General features: G+C 44.7%; 2 long non-coding RNA genes across 2 annotated transcripts in view; one reads left to right on the top strand and one right to left on the bottom strand.

Moving 5' to 3' along the window:
* Positions 1-3776: 3776 nt before the first annotated feature.
* LOC125109317 (uncharacterized) overlaps positions 3777-20659 on the bottom strand; it is a 225871-nt gene continuing 208988 nt past the window's right edge. The window contains exon 3 of the long non-coding RNA XR_007130190.1: positions 3777-4137. This is a non-coding gene — a long non-coding RNA (uncharacterized LOC125109317). The remainder of the gene's footprint in view (positions 4138-20659) is intronic.
* Positions 6978-10576, top strand: LOC125109316 (uncharacterized). Its single transcript, XR_007130189.1, has 3 exons — positions 6978-7254; positions 8776-8825; positions 9602-10576. It is a non-coding gene; the product is annotated as an uncharacterized LOC125109316 (long non-coding RNA).

Raw genomic sequence — 20659 nt, 5'->3', positions numbered from 1 at the left:
GAGGTGCCCTGATATTTTGGTCAAACATTGTTCTGGCTGTGTCTGTAGAGGGTGTCTCTGAGTGAGACTAACATTGAAGTTGTTAAACAGTGAAGCAGATTGCCCTCTCCAATGTGGGTGGGCCAGCTCCAATCAATTGAAGACCAGAATAGAGTAAAAAGATTTCTGACTTAGAGAGAATCCCTCCTGCCTCATGGTCTTTGAACTAGAACATTGCTCTTTTCCCCTGCCTTTGAACTGGAATGTTTGACATTGAGACAGTGTAAGTAAATATTGGGGCTTTGTGTTTGCTGCGCCCCCAATATTGGTTACACAGATACTTTCAACATTACTTCCCAAAATAAATGAATGTGTTAATCAAGCATCCTGTGTGTGAATGTTGATACTTTGGGGTCTCTTCAGCCTGGAAAGCAAGAAGTTACTCAGATTGATATCCATCTATACAACAGATTGAATGTGTGACTGGTGATAATCAGGGGAGGGCACAAGAGCCAAAACAGAACTCCAACACAACCTTGTGAGATGGTGAAAATCTGAAAGGCAGAAAAACATGTGGGTCCGGAAACATTTAATCAGGGTCTGGGAGAGAATCTGTGGATCAGAAGCAGAGACTTGTCACAATGTTTGTTCATTTTTTGAGCACGGCAAGCCACTTTATGCAAGTTTTGACACAATGTCTTCTGAGAAATTAGACCATTTTAGACTCTTCCTACTGTTAAGCTTGCTTGTATCTGACTGCTTTAATTCTTTCATGGACTTTCAAGTCATGAGGCCTCAGGAATTCCTCTAATGTTCTGCAGGAATCTATCATCTCATGTAACAAAGCATTTCATGATAAATCACAAATATCTGCTGCTTCATTAAAAGCAGATTTATCTTCAGTGATGCATGCACAAGACAATGGAGTGGTGGCTTCTGATGGTCATTCCATCCTGCTGATCCACAGCAAAGCTGCAACAGGTGCAGCCAATGCACTACTGGGCACACCAGAACCCTTAAATGCAGAAATCCAGCCCCGTTGGTCTCTCAAAAGTGGCTTTAGATGATTATGCCGTGAAAGAAAACAGGTGAGACTTATTTCTGGTATTGTTTGGGTCCATTTGCATTTTGTGATTACCCACCAGAGCTCTTAACATGTCAGATATTACCTACTTGTAGTGGACTTAAAATAGGTCAATGGGAACTTAGCCCACAATACTAGACCCAACCTCCAGGGCCAGCAATTCCCTTGCAGCAAAACCTTGAGGGAGAAACCTCAGAGTCAAAGCCCTGATTAAGGAGGGAAGAGACTCACATAGCTCTCACCAGATGCTTCTCAGCCTCAGAAAAGTTTCCATTTTTTGTCCCATGGATGGGACCATCTGGAGGCACAACCCCAGTAGCCTCGTGTCCCAGTTTCCCACAGTGGTAGCTTCTTCATTAACACAGACACTGCATTAGCTGCCCCTCCTTTCCATCTCAACTTCTCCACTTCCTAGAATGAGCTACTTAGACTCAAATGTTTTTCTCAGGGTCTGCCTCTCAGAGAACGGAATGAATTCAGTCCTGGAGCACATGCCCAGCGTACATGAGAGGGATCCCAGAGCCCTTCTTCCAATTGAGCCTTTTATTGCACTCTGACACGTGACCAGAAACTTTGGAATAGAGGGCTGAGCTGAAGTCTACAATTACAATAACGTCTCTCCCTCTGGGCTTTCTTGTGCCCAGTGTCCCTGAACCTATGAATACAACCACAGAACATCTTGTTCTCTGGATTGTCTCCAGTCAAGTGAGCTGGAGAGCAGGTTGTCTTTTGAAAGTGGCTGCCTGGTTACCAGAGTTCTAAGTTCAGTTGGGGCCTATCACAAAGGATGTGAGGTCACTCTTCCAAGATTCCAATACATGGGCCCCTTCATTCAGTCACACCTCTTCGAGCCCCTTCTTGTCAGTTGACTACCTTTCTTCCCCATGTCATCTCCATGACTGTACACACGAGCCAACAGTGCCATAGGCACAACTCTCTGGAAATGTAACTAGGTTCCAACCTTTTAGGAGACAGAGCAGAAGTCAGAGCTTTTTTCTGTTTCCTTTCCCAGTGTCTGTGTCCTAAGTCATTGTGGGCCTCCCACAGTCCCCACTTTCCCAACCTGCATAGTGGGGACCAGGCTAGAATTGACTTCCTTGGGATGTCTTTGGGTGTATGTGGATCCTATTTATAATGTGTGTGGGATGGTATCATGTGTATCTGAGGCACAAGTTGAAGGATGAAACAATTACAAGAGGGGGTGGGACTTGGCCTGGAGGACCCCCCAAAGGAGGCAGGTTCCAACACTGTAAGGTTGGAACTGTCACTTTCCTTCTTTACCTCATTATAATGTGGCACCATGAAGGGTTGGAAAGGCACAAAGATGCATACTTTGTCATCCTCTCTAGTGAAACTGTTCAGTTGTTTCCCATCCTGACTTAGACTGAGACCCCTTTGCCTCATTTTGGTCTATGAGGGGAGCAGCCGTCACAGTGGCTCCCAGGGATCCAGACCTGTGGTATAGGCATTGCTCTGTAACATTTAGGTGGTGGGGGACTAGCTTATGAGCTGTAGGATACAGTCAACATGATGAAATATCATGTCTAGAGTTTCTCTAGAAGTCATGCAAAGAGTTTCTCACTTTCTAGTTACTTTGCTCCTGTTCTGTGTTTCCCTTTTTCCTTGTTCTTCTCTAGCTCTGAACCAAAAATAAGCACAGATGTTTTGAACTGCTATCCATAGAGGCTCACAGGGCAGAGAATGAGGCAGTGCCAAGGCCCAGAGACACACAGGAACTCAGATTCTTGAGTCCAAAAGGCTTTCCGAATTCTGGGAGCTAACTCGGGGAAAAATCCTCTGCCAAGTCTCCTTCAGTCACAGCCCCAGGCTCTGAAGTATCCGGAGGTTGGGTAAACAGGACACATTATGCCTGCATTCCTCTTCCACAAAAGCTGTGGGAAATTCAATTCCTGCGTTTGGAGATGCAGGGTATTGGCACAGAGGAACAATAGATAACTGTTCCCCAGGCCTCAGCCTCTCTCCCTGCCTTCCTCCCTCTCTTCTGCTCTGCTCCCAGTTTCTCTCCAGCTATGCTGGAGGCCTTTTCCCTCTCCTCTGGCCCATCCAGCTTCTAGTTGTGAGGATCTGCAGCAGAGGTCCCTTCTTCCTGACATACTGGAGGGCTAGCTCCCTGTTTTCATTCTTTTATCAGCAAAGTCACCCTCAGTGAGGCCTCTCAGGCCTTCCTGTCCAATGCCTCTGCAGCCTTCCTTCCAAGCACACTTCATTTGTCCTATAGAGCCCTTGGTCTTTTCTTTCACATGTCTTTGTTTTGTGCTGTGGCCCATGTCTAGACAGTGGGCTCCTAAAGGCAAGGAGCTCTAGATATGATCAGCGGTACGCATGGGCCCACCAAGGTACCTGGTGTAGGGGAGTGCTTAAGTGTAGAGTTAGTGAATGAATAATTGAGAAGGTCTTGGAGCCCACCTCCCCTTTTAAGCACCTAGACTGCAGGGAGAAGTGGCACTCCAAGTTTCAAGCTGTTTCTGGGCAGGGCGACAACCATGATGGGCTGGGCCTAGCTCTTCCTGCTTCAGTTCCTCCAGCACATCTCCCTAGGTTCCATGGACAGGGAAGCACCCTATATCCTGTTCTCCAGCTCTCCTGAGACAGGCCCAGGCAGGCAGACCAGCCAAGAAAGAGATGCTTTCTTGAGGGGTGTCCTCAAGGCACTGGATTTCTAGAGTCATAGAGCCAAAGGAGCAGGATCTCCAGGCTCCAACGGCAGAAGAAACGGCCTCAGAACCCTCCCTTTCCTCCTTTTCTGTCCACTCGCAGGGTGTCCTCTTTACTATTCCACACCCTCACCTCAGCCAGAAGAGTGCTTCTGCACCCACCCCTGTATGTCCAAAGTACGACCCTGAAGATCTCATGGAGACTAGTCTTATCGCTGGGCCACAGACACAGTGTCCAGTGTCTGGCACTTCCAGAACAACATAAACACATGAGAAACATGTAGGGAAAAATGTCCTGACCATGACTAACCATCAGAAAAATGCAATGAAGAGCATAATGAGATATCACATCAGTTGGAATTTAGCTGTCATTAAGAAGACAAGAGCTAACAGATGCTGCTGGGCACCATTGATGGGAATGCACATTGGGACAGTCACTATGCAAAACAGTATGGATGCTCCTCGACAAAATACAAATAGATCTATCATAGGATCCCACAGTTGATGTTTTGGACCATAGCCGTAGAAAACCAAGGAATGTGTCCAAGAAATCCCTGCACCCACCGCCAAATCAAGAATTATTTTCAACAGCCAAGACACCAAAAACATCAGTGCCCATTCATGGTGACTGGATAAAGAAGTGTTTACCTATATAATGGGATATTAATCACCCATAAGGAAAGGAAATTCTGCTAGGTGTGACAACAGTAATGAACTTTTAAAGCGTTATGCTGAGTGAGATAAGTGAGACAGAGGAAGGCCTATTTATATATGCAGGTATATACATGTGCATACAGAGATGATAGATAGATAATAGATAGAAATATATTTTTCCCTTCTACATGGAATCAGAAACAAGGGAGAGAAAAGGAGTCAAACGAATTCAGAAAAGCAGGTCACATTGAAGGAACCAGAAGCAGAGGGCAGAGGGTGGGGCAGCGATGGAGTGAATGGTGAAAAGGTACAAACTTCCAGTTTTATGAGAAATAAGTAATAGAGTCGTAGTGTGCAACCTGATGACTACAGTTCATACTACTCTATGGTGTATTTGAGAGGTGTTAAAGGAAAGCCAATTCGGAAAGTCTCATCCCACAAAGAAAAAGATGTCCTTTCTTTTCTCTTTCTTTTTGTATCTCTAAGAGATGATGGCGGTGAACTCAACTTATTCTGATAATCTTCTTAGGGTCTGTGAAAGTGAAATCATTATGTCGTGTGCCTGAAACATGCACAGTGCTCTATGTCAATGGTATCAATAAAACTGGGGCAAAAAAAAATTTACTATTCATAATGAACCTCAAGAAAGTTGATTTGGTAAAAAGAATGGCAGGTAAACAAAACTGAAATCGGCAGAACCTAAAATCAGTAGATTATGATAGGGATAAAAACACCCAAGCCACTTGCATAAACAATGGATTCTGAGTTCAAAAATCAGTGAATTACAATGAAAGGAGATGAAGCAAATTTTAAATTTGTGTTCTATTTTAAAAAGTTGATCAAGAAATAAAATGTCTTCATAAATTAACTCTGAAAATTACCTTCCTAAATAAAGTTTTCATGTTTTGGAAACTCTGATTTTAAGGTTTGAAATGGGCACAGAATGACAACATTTGGTTTGATCCAAGTTGTCTCAGGGAAAATGGATGAAGTAAAATGCCTGAGACTGGGCCTACATGGAAAGGTATAAATGGCCCAATAAAATTCATTTCTCTGTCTTTGCAGTGTTTCAGTATAATTTATTTTTATGTCATTAAGTACATGAAGTTCATGGATATGTTCTAAATGTTTTAAAGGCCCTAATATCTTTGTACCACCTCCCTGTGCCCTGTCTTCACATCTCATTGCATCTTGTGAAACTAAGCCTCTATACCATGAATCAGAATCTTCCCGTGATCATCTCCTTCCAGCCCTTGACAAACAGCATTCTACTTTCTGTCCTTAGGAATCTACTTTAAGTAGGTCCCACAAGTGAAGTTAAAGTGTGTATTTTTTATGAATACTCATATCAGTTAGCATAATATCCTCAACGTTCACCCATGTGGTGGCACATGTCAATGTTTTCCTTTTCTTTTAAGAAAGAATACTATTCCAGTCTCTGTGTATGCAACTACTGCTCCTTCTTGGACAGAGTCTTGGATTGTGTTCATCGTTCATGGCTCTTATGAACAATGGTGCCGTGAAAAGCTGTGTTCAGATACATCTTCAGATACATCTTCAAGACCATGCTGTCAATTAAGTTGGGTATCTACCCCAGAAGAGGAACTACTAGAACACGTGGTAATTCTACTGTTGATTGTTTTGAAGAACTGCCTTACTGATTTCACAGCGATGCCGTTAACATTCCTACCACACACAGTGTACAAGGTTCCAACCTCTCTGCATCCTTGCCAAAACTTGATCTTCTCTTTTCTTTGAAGTCTTTCTTTTTCTGGGGCGAGTCATCTTAAAGGATGTGAAATGGTATCTCATTGATTTTCATAATTTGGATTTCCTGAAAAATTAGTGATGGGAGGTATCTTTTCAAATTTCTCTCCATGTGCCTATCCTTGAGGATAATAGGTCTATTTCCCACTTATACAGTCACACATTACATTTAACTTGTTCATTGTTGAGTTTATGTGATCTCTATGTATTGTGGATATTGAGTTAGATACATGGCTTGAATATATGTCCTCCCATCCTGTGGACTGTGCTTTTCCTTCATTGATCAGGACTTTTAAAGTCACAAAGATTTTAGGTATTCTGAATGTCCAGTATGTGAATTTATTTTTCTTTTCAATCCTGTGCCTTGCAGATCCTATCGATTAACTCACTGCCAGATCCTGTTTTATGAAGCTAATGAAGATGATGGCTATTGACTTCCAACTTGAGAGATGAAAAAGGTTCATTGGTGGAGGCAGGCAGCATCATGAACTAGAAAAGCACAGGCCTGAGGATGGGGTCCTGACAATATGTGATGGCATGATGACTGGAATACATGTGGTGGGCCAACAGGGGCACCACATGTGTGGATGATGGGAGCAGTGAGACATATGACTGGACATTCCCCAAGCTCAGTCTTTCTTCAAAGTGAGCCTTTTATTGCACTCCACTTCATCGATGTTTGAAGAGCTTCTTTTTTTTTTAAATATTTTATTTATTTATTTGTCAGAGAGAGAGAGAGAGAGCACAAGCAGGGGGAACAGCAGGCAGAGCAGGCAGAGGAAGAAGCAGGCCTCCAGCTGAGCAAGGAGGCCGATTTGGGACTCAATCCCAGGACCCTGTGATCATGACCTGAAATGAAGCCACCCAGTTGTCGCAATGTTTGAAGAATTTCTCAATCAGATGAGGAACATAGTCTCACAGGACAAAGGGTGATGAATGGGTTGTGGGTCACCTGCTTCCAAGGCACTTTTATCCCCCTATCGTAGGGAGTTACTGTCTCAAGTCAATTGCAAAGAAGGTTACAATGACTCAAGGACACTGGAATCAAACCCCAAGAGGCACCCATCTCTAATTCCCATGCTGAGCTGAATCCAGGTAAGATATACATTTGCTCTGTGTTACCAGTGCATGGTCACTACGTTCTATGGGACAGAGGGGAGGGACATGTTTGAAGGTGAGCTAGAGAGCTATTGTCCCCTTCATGAGTGAGAGGAAGGCCCTACCTCTAGTCATAGCACAATTGAACAAAAGGGATTGATGTCATCAAAGATAGAGAACCATCAGCCACCAGTATTCATGCCAGCTGTACAAAAACTTGTGGTGAGGCCTCCTGTGGCAAGTACGGATGTTAGGTGCTTGAGGTGACTCACCCTAAAGAGAAAAAAGTTTTTGCCACCCTGTCAAGAGTGCTCAGAATTGACTACAAGGGCAAGAGGACAAGAACTGAAGAAAGCATGTTTGAAAACCTTTTCAGGGCTGAAATAAAAAAGGTAGCATGCCCTGAGAATTGCCTCATCATGAATAGGCTATCTCATTTCATTGCTTGAGGGCAGAAAAGAAATCATCCTGTATTTTCCATGTTGAAAACAAGAAAACACAGAACCTTGGATTGTATTATTTATTTAATGTAAGTTAGCCAACATGTAGTACATCACTCACGTCAGATGTAGTGCCTAGTAATTCATCAGTTGTGTTATCACTCCCAGTGCTCATCACATGGCATGCCTTCCTTAATACTTCTCACCCAATTACCCCATCCCCCCACTCACCACCCCTCCAGCAGCCCTCAGTTTGTTTTCTTGTTAAGAGTTTCTCATTGTTTTTTCTCCCTCTCTGGTGGCTTCCCATTTAGTTTTCCCTCCCTTCCCCTATGATTATCATATGGCTTCATTCCTATATGGAACCTAAGAAACAGTGTAGTGGGTCATGGTGGATTTTCTTTAAATGATGTTATTTTTATACCATTCCATGTTTGACCGAATTTCACTTTTCCCGAAAAATGACCCATTCCAATGAGGCTTCCATTGGCCCTGGAGGGACGGGATTCTTCACTCTTGCTCAGTGAGTTAGGATCCTGAACCAGGTGTCAGGAGAACCTCAGCATGGTTATTGTTCCATTGGTGCCCTTGCTTGGCCTCAATTTCCTTATCTGTAAAACAATGAGAGATATAAATGCTAACTATTTTTCCAGAAGGTTTTCCAGCTCCACACTTCAATGGCTACAGAAAGCTGAATGTGGTTTAGTCTATGAAACAAGGGGTAGAAATATTTACTTCAACTACTTCATGAAGACACACAACCAAATAGAATGGAAAAAGCAGAGGACTAGAGCTCCAGTAGGACTTGAGTGAAATGCTTTCATAATGGCAAATATCATAGGAAGTTATCTTTTCTATGAGCACAGAGGTGGGGACTGGCCTTTTCATATCCACAGACTTCACTTTTGTCTTTGGACATTTTCATTGATCTTTAATATAGATTTACATTCAGGCTGCTTGATGAGACTTGATTATGAAATTCCAAGAGCATATTCTAATCCTTGATCTCATAATATGCTATCATTTTTTTATTTTGAAATTACATTCTAATTGACTTATGGTGTTATCTTCATTGCAGGTGAACAGTAGTGATACGGGAGTTCTGTATATGACTCAGTGCTCATCACAGTAAGTGTACTCTTAATCCCCATCTCCTATTTCAAACACCCCCCCCAACCTGGATCCCTCCAGTTTGTTCTCTATATTCGAGGCTGTTTTTTTTATTGTCTTTTTTCCCTTTGTTGTTTGTTTCTTTTTCTTCAGTGCCACACCTGAATCAAATCATATGTTAACGTAACACACACCAGCTTTAAGTCTTACCTCAGTTTCTTGATCTGGTTGAGTTGTGGTGCATAGACCACCAGGTTCAGTCCACAGTGGCTCCCAGGGATCCCCACCCCTGCCATATACCTACCAGTCTATAAACCGAATGGTTGCTAATGGATTTCTGACCAAGAGAATACAGTCCAAGAGATACTCTTTAACTCCTTTAAGCGTTCGTGACCAAACATTGTCACTTTCCTGTTACTGTCTTGTGTTCCCTCCCTTTCTCTGAAGTATCCCCAGACTGGGAAAGCAAGCACTGGTGTTTAGAACTGCCTTACACAGAGGCCACAGAGGAAGCAGCCTAGCAAGTGGCCAGGCTAATAGCAGAAAGGAACACAAGCTCCCAATTTAGCTTAAACTCAACAAACTGAGTTTCCTTCCCCACTGCCCCCATGTAATCCAGAAGGGAACCTGAGGAGAGCCTCCAGGTGTGAACAAAGCCCTGCCCTGGCTGTTTCACTTTCTGACAATCAAAACACCTCTTAGTTGCTGCCAAAATGTTGCTGATAAATCTCTTTTGAGTGGCAAAAGAGATTAACTTTTGTCCACTGGTCTGCTGACATCTTGTTTCTCCATAGGGTCCGTGGACAAGGGGCCTCGGCATCAGCTGGGAGCATGTTGGAGGTGCAGACTCTCAGGTCCGTCCCAGGCTTACTCAATCAGAATCCGCATTTTTCCGAGATACGCAGGGGATCAGAGCCTGAGAGGATCTGCCCAAAAAACCACTGTGGAATGTTCCACAAAGAGGAAGGCTAATCGGCCACCTTGATACATCAATGCGGAAGTGGCGGTTATTTCCTGGGCCTTTTTGGCCATTGCTGTCATTCTAGAATCCCCTGAGGGGTTGATTTCCCAGTGACCCCAGTGGGAACTGTCGTGGAAGAAAGGAAGGGACACCCTCCAGGCTGGGACTTAGAGCAGCCATGGAAGCTAAGCATGGGCCCAACAGCAGAAGCTCCCAACTCATCAAGGCTAAGAGACTGCTCTGGAGCTCTATGTTGTTCTCTTGCTAGATCCTTTTGTGTCAGCTTATGTTATTGGGGATTTTTCTTGTATTGCTGGAACCTGTCCTCTTAGATTCACTGTGGCTATATCTCTAAGTTGTGGCATCCTTGGCTTGTCATTTTGCTTCCATGTAATTTTAGACTTCCTCTTTGGCTTCTTGGTTGACCCAGTCCTTGTTCGGTAGCATGTTCTTTAACCTCCATGGATTCATGATCTTTCCAGGTTTTTTCTTGGGATTGATTTCTAGTTCCATAGCATCACGGTCAGAAAAAGATGCATGGTATGATGTCCATCTTTTTTAATTTGTTGGGACTTCTTTTGTGGCCTAACTTGTGATCTCTTCTGGAGGATGTTCCATGTGCCCTTGCAAAGAGGGAGTATTCTGCTGGTTTAGGGTGGAATGTTCTGCCTCTATCTGTTCAAGCCAGTACATCACTCAAAGCCATTGATTCCTTGTTGATTTTCAGTTTGGATCACGTCTCCATGAATAGAAGTGGGGTGTTAGAGTCCCAACCGTATGGTATCACTGTCAAAGAGTTCCTTTAAATGTGTTAACTGGTATATGCATTTGGGTGCTCCTATGTTGGGTGTCTAAATATTTAAAATGTTTCTATCTTATTGTGTGGTCTCCATTATTATGATGTAATGTCCTTCCTTGAGTCCTACTACACACACACACACACATATAATTTTTACAGTCTGATTTGTCTGCTAGAAGTATTCCTTGCATTGTTTTGGCATCCATTTGCCTGATAGTTCTCATCTGCTCACTTTCAATCTGTGCCTAGGTCTACAGGGTCACGGGAGTTCTCCATTTCAGATAAGTCAGTGCAACTCTGTCAATTGAGACTGAGTGTATAAACTAGTGAGTGTTTGAGACCATAGATATCAGAACAACATAGACCTAACAGTCCTCAAGGCCAGCAAGGAGAGTGTAAGGATTCTCTGAGCAAGGATATGGACCATTATCCTGGCCAAAGAGAACCAATCCCTTCTCCTTCATGCCCCAGCCAGGGAACAGTGGCTACCATGGATCTGACCAAGAGGATGGGGGCCTGGAAGGCATTGCTGCCAATGGACTGCTTAAGGAAATGGAGGAGTGCTGGAAATCGTAGCTCCTAGGTCAGCATAGATGTGAATGGAACCAGGCCCAGCTGTGGCCTTCAAGTGACACCTCCCCATTTTATCCCCCACACTCAAAACAACAGGGAAAGGAATCCAGAGATCATGAACAAAGATGCCAGGAGGATTCCAGTCTTCGTAAAGGGTGTACCTGGAGAGTCTAGAGGGAGACTGAGGATGGAAAGTCCTGACTTCCCTTCCTCCGTTTACACACTGTCTTCTTCTGGCTTTGTCCCTTCCACAGGCAGGATTGGATCTCTTTACATGTTCTTCCCCACTTAGTGCTGATGCAATCCCAGAGACTGAACTAGAAAATGGTCAGTTCTAAATACTGGGTCCAAACAAACAAAAACCCCAACACACAAACAAAAACCCCATGTCACCAAGGAAGCAAGGCATAGTCCTACTTGCTTTAGAGCGGAGAAAGGCAGCCCCTATCCTGGGCAGTACATAGGTCTGGGGAGTGTAAGGAACAGTTAAAGCCTCACCAGTTCAGTGCTTGTTGCTACTGTTCCTGGGAAAGTACCTGCCACCTCTCCATCTCAGGAGTCCTGAGGGCTGTCTCTGCTGTTTGCCCAAATTGCGTACACTGAGATGAGCCTGTCCTCTGGGAAAGGGGACTTGGGGTTACCACCGGTAGCTTGTGAGGAGGGCTGGCGCTTCTCCTTCCTCCCACATAGAATGGCTGATGACTCTAAGATCTCTTAGCTCAGGAATGAATAGGACAGTCTGTGCATCTTTTCCATTACTGTAGGAAGTAAAAGAATCAAGCCACACTCCTGAGCTAGAAAAGTTAAAAAAAAAAAAAAAAGGAATTTAATATAATACTATTTTAACCTATGAAAAACTATGTAATACCATTAACTACTGTCCCCCAAATAAGGAAATAGGTGGGAGGAAGAGGTGTTAAGCAGATGGGGTGCTCACACCACAAGTACCCCACCTGCTGAGGAGGAATCCTTGCACAGCCTCCAGTGACACAGGTTTAGCCCTGATGGTGGCTGTGGCCAGTTCTCCTGGTGCTGGAGTTCTGCTGGCCAGCTAGGACCGGGGCTCCAGCTGGCAGGACAGGATGTAGCTAAGGACAGAGGGACACCTGTGAGCTGACCAGCAACTTCACATCAGGAGTCCCTTCCTGGGTTTACCCACATCTGGAGTCTGGCACCCCGGCAACAAGGCTGGGGGCTGCCCAGGGAGCCACAGAAGAAGGATTCCTGGAGGGGCTAGCAGGAAGAGTCCACCCCGACCCTCACCCAGCTCCTCCTCACCTGTGATCCTTGCTGAGCCACTCCACAGTTGGGAACCAGGCCCTGAATTGATCCTGGGGCTCTAGAGTGTATTTCTCAGCAGCCACCAGGAGCAGCATGATGTCTCTGAGGTCTCTGTATTCCTGGGCCGAGACAGAAACAAGGGATGCAGGCAAAGCATGGGTGGGGAAGCTGCAGGGCCTGGTGAGGGCTGAGCAGCGGGACAGAGGGCCCATTCTGTGTCTTGGCACACGTGGCCACCCTCCTGCCTGGAAATTCTTCCAGTCCCAACCTTTTCTCAGAGGCAAGTAGAAATAGGCCCTCCTCCAGGAAATTCTCCGTGATGCCTTTCCTCCATCCCTACTGACTAACTAGATGGGTCTTGTACTTCTTGCTTAGCCACCAATCCCAGTAAATGTGAGAGGAAGGAGGTAGAGCCAAGGGATGTTCTTCCCAGAGACTTCTCTGATTGTGCTGCCTCCCCTTCCCTACAGGAAGTGCCACATATGCTCACCTTATTCTTTTTTTGGCGGTTGATCTCATTCCCTTGGAAAGTGGACAACCAATATCCCTCAGAAAGAGTCCCCTGGTTAGTACTAGCACCTTACAGCCACGCCTTCTTAGGCTGCACTTAGGCCAGGACACAGGAGGGGCCCACTCAGGTGCAGACAACGGGATGGGGTCTAAGCAAGGCCCTGGACTCCAGAGAAAGGAGGATGTGGGGAAAATGAACCAGCTGCAGGTCAGGATCCTGCAACACGACCCTTGTGATGACAGAAGGGGGCAGCTGAAGCCTCAGGCAGGCAGGGGCTGCTGGGCTACTCAAGTGTTGCTGATGTGCATGGTCCTCACTTCATTCTCCTCCCACAGGCAAGCTCCAAGGGAGAGCCTGTGGAACATTCAGACAGACCTCATGCAGCTTTGCCTTCAGGAATCTCTGCTGCTTCACCAGTCTTGGACACCAGTCTAGGTGTAGCCTCCCTTCCCTCAGCACTGAGATGGGCAAGAGACCCCAGCTCACAGGGCCAGCTGTGAGGCTGTCATGACAGGAGGTTTGCCAAATACAGAGAGCTCAGGGCTCAGTATGGGGGCTTTCTGCTCCCAAACCTCAGGTCTCTGGTCCTTGCTCCACAATTCTCAGGCTCCCCTACCTCCAATAGTCCTCCATTGCAGTATCCAATGTCACCAGGTCAGTGAGGAAGGTGCCAAGGTAGGAGATGACACCCAGTGTCATCAGAGGGGTAGGGTTGGATGAGTCCCTGCACTCTGGTGCCACAAGGACCTTCCCCTGAAAAGGCTTCAGCCTCCTGGCCCCCCTGTGCTTCCCACATGGGGAGCAGCAAGGACCCTTAGTAGTTTACCTTCAGTTTCCTTTCTCCTTGCCAGACCAGAACATCAGACTCCTACTGATCGTCTCCAGGAAGTCCTTGGTGAAAATCACAGGGTATGGAGCCCTGGGCCCCTCTACGCCCACAAATGCATTCTGTATCCAGCTTTCTAGACCCTCCTCCTGGTCATTGGCAAATAGGAAATTTAGGAAATGTGGCAACAGGAGGTAGAGCTAGAGTTGCAGGTCTCACCTGTCCTGATTTGGAGGCTTCCAGCTCTCAGGGCAGAGCCCCTCTCCTTGACCTTGGAGGCCCTGTACCTCAGGCACACTCAACTCTTCGGCAGCCTCTTCAGGGCTCTCTGCAGGTTCCTCATCAGGGCCACTCCTATAGGGCCAAGGACAAGTTCCTTGAGGCCAGAATACCCTCCGTTCACTTGCTCCCACTGTCTTTGATGTCAGACCCTCCAGACCCTAGATATCTGACGTAAGTCTGCTGATATTGATGCTCCATTATCCTGAAGCATGCCATGAGCCCTTCTAGAACAATCTCAGCTACCACATTCAGTCCATGTGTGATCTTGAGATTGTAGCCAGGCCTCTCTGAACCTGTTTTCTCATTGGGAAAGTGAGAACTCCACCTCCCATGGTCTCCTGAGGACTCAGGATCCTATGACTGTCATCATGGTTGTGGCCCTCAACCCATCCCAACCCCGTCATTGAGCAGGGGCCTGTCCCCGGGCTGTCAGGGTTTTTACAGTCCCCCTTGTGGACCAGCTATGGACATAGAGAGACAGGAAATCTAGCCTAGGGAGTCTGGATGGGCAGCACCAGCTCGTCTCACTCCCAAGAGTATCCTCAGCCCAGGCTGTCAGCACATTCATGCCAATGGCTTCCCCTCCCCAAGGAATGCTTCAGGCCATTCCCTACTCCATCCACACAGGACTGTGTTCCCTCACACCCCTCCCCTCTTTCTGGACCTGCACCTTCCACACTACTTTGATGAGTAGTTCCCTGCCCTGTAGGTTGTCTTGAGCACACAACTTTTTAACAATTTGAAAGCTCTTCCTGAATAGAGGGAAAGAAGGTAGGATCAGTGTAGGAATAATGGGGCAGGGGAGAGTGCAAGGCCCTTTTCCTTGGGAAGCCCCACATGTCAAAATGCCTGAATGAGGATTTTCTCTGGGTTCCTGTGAGCACTAAGATCTTTGTTGGACATGGGAGGGAGTTCTCCTGGGGGTCATCCTGGGCGTCCCTTCCTGAATTAATTGAGCAGCTCTGTTTTGGGGGATTTTGGTTTCCCATGGGCAGAGAGTTCAGTGGCTGTCAAGTGAACACGTGAGAATGTTGAATTCAGCTCAGCACAGGGTGGGACATGAGGAAAATTGATTTCTAAAGCAGGAGGCATGGTGGCCTGTTCCCCAGAAAGGCTGAGAAAACTGGCCCCAGGCCCAGGTCCTTTGGTCAGGGTTGGCTGCCTCCCAGGAGGTCCAAGCTGACTGAGGGGGTAAAGGGCAGGCTTATGGGAGATCCCTCACCTATCCTGGTCTCTCCATGGAGAGAAGCCTCCTCACCTGTAAACTTTCTCCCATGTCCTGTTCAGGCAGTGAATGGAGACACTACAGAGCCAAGAGGATGGCATGTAAGGAGGAGTAGTTCCCCAGGATCTGACAGACCTGAGGAGGGAAGAGAAGGAGCTGTCAGGGGGAGAACAGGAGCCCCATCTGCTCTAGAGCTTCAGTCTCCCCTCAGTTTACAGCTCCCCTCCTGGATGAAGCAGGTATCCAGGATCCTGCAGAAGGGGACAAGCCCTAAAGAGTAACACTGCTGGGGAGAGGGAGGATTTTCCCATTGCGCCATGTAAGTTAAGGTCAGCCTGCCCCCAGGAGGAAGAGCCTAGGGACTGCATGGTCTCTAGATCTTAGACCAGGGATTTCAACCCTGAGAAGTGATAAAGACAGAAGAGGAGGCTCAAGAGAGCAACTCAGCTGGGCCTCTCATAGCAAAACTTGGCTACCTTGATCCAGTGCTCCACCACCACAGCCTTGTCCCGGGTGTCATGCTTGGTTTGCCAAAGCAGTGGTATGACCAGTTGGCCATATTGTTGAAGTGGGCAAATGTGGCCTGGACTGTGGATGTCAGTTGCTCATTGCTAGGCTTGTTCCTCCTGGACCAGTCAGAGCCCAGGGACTGATGGGGCAGCATTTTCTTGAACAGTTCCTAGAGGACAGAGGCAGGAGAGCTGGGTCTAGGACAAGTGGAATGAGGGTTCTGCATAAGATTTAAGAGGGCACCAAAATCTCAGTAATTAAAATAAGTAATATTTTAATATGATAGGCTTCTCAAAGGCAAAATTAATGCTAAATAAATCCATGGTGAACATTATTAAAGTTTTAAGTAATTACCAGTGTTCAGCTGAGCCTTATTGGAGCCTAAGGTAAAAGAAAAAATGTATACCACTATAGATATGTTTTTATGGATTTTGAATGGTTAATTTTTTTCGAGAACATTTAAGCTTTGAAAAAATTTGAAAAAAGAACATCTCAATATCAAACAATCAAAAAGTTTTAAAACTCACTATTAGCTTAAATATTTTGCTTAAAACACAGAATGCATTATAATTTTATTTTCCTGGCTTTAATGGAACAAATTCAACAACATTTTCAAAATCTTCTGTGCTTATCTCATTTTCAATTGTGAGAACTGCAATGCTTGACAATTTCTCTTGACAAAGTAACAATCTTTTAGATGTATTTTTAAGGCCACTAGTTCACAAAGACAGTTCTAATCTAACTTTAACATTATAAAATGGATTCTTACCTGGTTTTCCATTTTAAGACACTTCCTCTGTATCATGTCTCAAGCCAATTAGTAAGCAAAGGTAGTATACCATCCCAGGAAAGGTACAAGAACACAGAGAAACAGACTTTGGGATGCACTGGCTTGCAAGGTGTGCTGAAAGTTGCCAGGCAATCAGGAACACAGACCTTTCTGGCACTATGCAGTATCTATCTTAAGCACTCAGGAGCAACAGTGTGCTGGAGGAATTTTAAATTAATCTCAGAAGGAATCAATGACCTAAATGTGAAGCATATTAACTATAGAATTTTTTAGAAGGAAGACAGAAAATCTTTGTGATTTTTGGCTTAAGCAAAGATTCTTTAGACAGGACACCAAAAGCACAATCCATAATAAAAAAAATTTATACACTGCACTCTATAAAAACTAAAAACTCTTCCTTTTTGAAGGACACAATTAAGGGAATGAAAAGATGAGTCAGAGATGGGGAGAAAATATTTCCAATTCACATAGCTGATAAAGCACTTAAATCTAGAATATACAAAGAAATTTGAAAATTCAGTATTAAGAAGACAACCCAATTAAATATATGGTCAATCGATTCAAACATACAAACTGCCAAAGACATACAGATGGCAAATAGCACATGAAAGATGTTCAAGATCATTAGTCATGAGTGAAATGCAATTAAAACCACAATAAGATACCAGTACCACTGAAATGAAAAGACTGATCATACCAAGTGTCAGTGAGAATGTAAAGTAACTACAACTGTCATACTGCTGGTGAGAATGTCAACCATTACGGGAAGCAGTCTGGCCGTTAAACATAGAACTTTACACGATTCAGCGGTTCCATTCTCAAGAGACAGGAAAGCACATTCACATAGGAAGACTTGTACACAAATGTTTACTGTAACTTTGTTTAGAGCCAAACACTAGAAGCAACCCAAATGCCCATCAACAACCGAATGGATAAACAAACTATGGTGTATCTACACGATGGAATGCTATACTACTCAGAAATGAACTATTAATATCTGCACCAACACAGAAGAATCTCAAAATAATTAATAGCGTGGAAGAAGCCAAAGAAAGAATCATGCAGTGTATACTCTTCTATTTCTGTAAGATTCTAGAAAATCAAACTAATCTAAATGACAAAAAGCAGATCAGTGGTGACCCAGGGACTGGGCAGGGGGTGGGAAAAGAACATAAGAAAACCATTGGGAATGATGGTTGTGTTCATTACCTTGATTGTCATAATGATTTCACAGGTAGACACCTATGTCAAAACTTCTCACAATGAACATTATCTACACATATCAATTATTGTATGTCAGTTATACTCCCCAAAAGGAGCTTCCTTTTTTAAAAAGGAAAACACAGAGCAGGTGGTCTGGAAGTAACTAAGTGAAAGATCAGGAGGACAGAGGTTGTGTTCAGATAAAGGTCTGTATGGTGACAAGGATGCAAAGATGAAGTCAGGAAACCATTGGGGATGAGGGGTCGAGTTGCTGATGGGTAACTTGGCAAGAAGGGAAAGGACTCAGAAACAACTAAGCCATTTAAAAAAAATAAAATAAATAAGGCAAGTAAGCAGATCAGGAGACATGGCAGTAGCAAGGACAGACAAGGCCTAGTCAAGGGAGAAGTTTCCACAGAGGGGGTGGTAGATGAGGTGTGGAATGGGCCTTGGAGAAAAGAAAGACCATGATCTCACTCCCACAGGCGTGGGGGAGACAAAGAAGCATGAGAGAAAAACCAGGTTAAAGAACCAAGGAGGTGAATCCAAGAGGCTGAGGCTCTAGGGTTATTACTTAGCCCAGTAAGAGGATTTCCAGAGGGTCAGGGACAAAGTGGGAAGGAGGGCAAGAAATGCAGGGCAATGATTTCGAAAGCACCCCAGAGATGACCCTGGGAAGACACCTAGCGGATCAAAGGGACATTAGGCCTAGCTACCACCTGGTGGACACCAAGGCAGGCAGGGACCCTATAGTTCAGCCTGGATGTGATGCTTCTCTGAGGGACCCTTACTTTAAAGTGCACAGGAGACCCTGCTCCCTCAGGAACACTGGCTTGTGCTGTGTCCTCACTATGAGTGACCCAAGAAGGGCTGTCGGGCTCAGGGTTCCAAGAGTAGTTAGAGCCCAGTGAGCTGTAGAAACTTTGAGAAGAGCCTGCTCAGAAGCTGTGTTCACATCCCAAGCACTGTCAGGCCAATGGGCAGCCCAAGGTATAAAGCAAGGGATACTCTTAAAAGTCATAAACAAATCTGCAGCTTAATTATCCACTGGCTTTTATATTATAATTAAGAACCTGGTGGAGCAAACTAGATTAAAAATGACTCCTATAAAAACCCCATATGTGGTACTATATGTATTTTCCATTTGAGCCCAACCATTTAAAACCAAGGGCTATTTATTTAGAAGATTTTTGATATAAAACATCTCTGGTACAAAATAAATCCTTTCACCCCCAGCAAACATTTATTGCATTATAAGCACAGCACTGTTCCCTGAATGGGACAGGACCTCTGCTTCCTGGAGGCTCACGAGCAGTAAACCCTCTTCAAATAAACACAGAGAACTTGAATCTGCACTGATGAGGCATGGGCACATGAAAGAGGGCCACAGCCTGCCCCTGCACCAGACAGCCTTGGTTGACTGATGTGCCGCTTGTATCATCTTCTCACATGCTGTCAGCTCTCATTATTACAGAGGTAAGACTTAAAGTGCCCACCCTTGTCCCCCATGACGTATTGGCCTAAAATTGACTTTCAGAAAATCTCCCCATTCATAATTAGTCACGGGAATTTATGAACAGCTGAGTAGCACGTTAGCAGACATCATAGCTGGTAGGTGTTTTGTCAGCCACTTCCCTCGTCTTATTCTCTAAACCTCACTTGAAGCGGTATGTCTAGATGCCTGGAATCATGAAAGGTGTTCATTTCACATTACAACACTACGACTCCCAACAGGCTTCTGCATTCAGAGGCTTATAAATACCAAGCAGCCAGCCTTAAAATCCTTAAGCACAGAGAAACTTATAGACTATATTCTCCCTCTAAAAAGAGTTTAGAGAGAAACAGAACCTCTCTCTTTGCTCTGGACAAAACAAGACAGCAGGATAAGAAACTGACTTCAAACACTGCCACTTGATGTTTTAAATTAACTTCTTCTGTGTCTTTATAAAACCTGGCTATCCAGTAGGTCTGACAACTCTTAAGTCTTGCAGGATATAGTAGTTGCTTTTATTTTAGGTTTCTATACTTAGGAACATTATTTATAGTGTGGGGCAGGAAGCATACCGAATCAGTGGTGTGTCCACCCAGCTTCAAGTTTCTAACCCAGTATTCCAGAGCACCTTGGCCACTATTGGCCCAAGTGACATTTAATCAAAAGTTTATACAGTAGTGTTCTTCAGATCAGATCAGAACTATTAGATATCTAGAATATAAAAGATCTAAAGTAAGGAACATTAGACACCTAGAATGTCTGGAACTAACTAGCCAAAAGCTTCCTGTGCTAGCCTCAAGAGGTTTCACAGAAGTGCAAGAAGATACCGATGCTATGGAAATATTTAAGGCACAATCCTTTCTCTTTGAAATCTGCTGTGTTTATAGTTTCTTAGTTTCTATAGCAAAACTTGGTCCAGACCCTGATGATATGTGGATGCCGTTTTAACAAATCTAAATAAACTGAGAAGAATGGAAAAACATGAGGTCAAGAAATGGATAGAATTGCTAATCCACAATCTCTTATTGGCAATTTAAAAATCCAATGCACCATGAAAACTAATGCATTTTGTGTGGAATTTCCTAGTGGGCAGGACCTGACCTGAATCTGAACTCCTGTGGTGGCAACACCCAACCAACCTGAGGCTATTCTGGCTTTAGTTATCCCACCAGTGCTGAATATTCATCTCTTAGGCTACAGAAATAAGAATCCTCTTGGTTACAGGGTGTTTGTCCAGTCCCCTGGGGTGTATCATATAGACATCCACAGCAGGTTAATGTTTGCTAACCATCAACATTCCACACCGCCATTCTAAAATCTGAAAAATTCTGATTCCAAAGGACACTTAACCTGATGATCATCATAAAAGGTATGTGGACCTGTCTAACCATCAACTTCT

This window comes from Lutra lutra, chromosome 9 (genome assembly GCF_902655055.1).
Source record: "Lutra lutra chromosome 9, mLutLut1.2, whole genome shotgun sequence".
Lineage (NCBI taxonomy): Eukaryota > Metazoa > Chordata > Mammalia > Carnivora > Mustelidae > Lutra > Lutra lutra.
The sequence above is the reverse complement of the archived record's forward strand: the minus strand, read 5'-3'. Positions and strand labels throughout refer to the sequence as shown.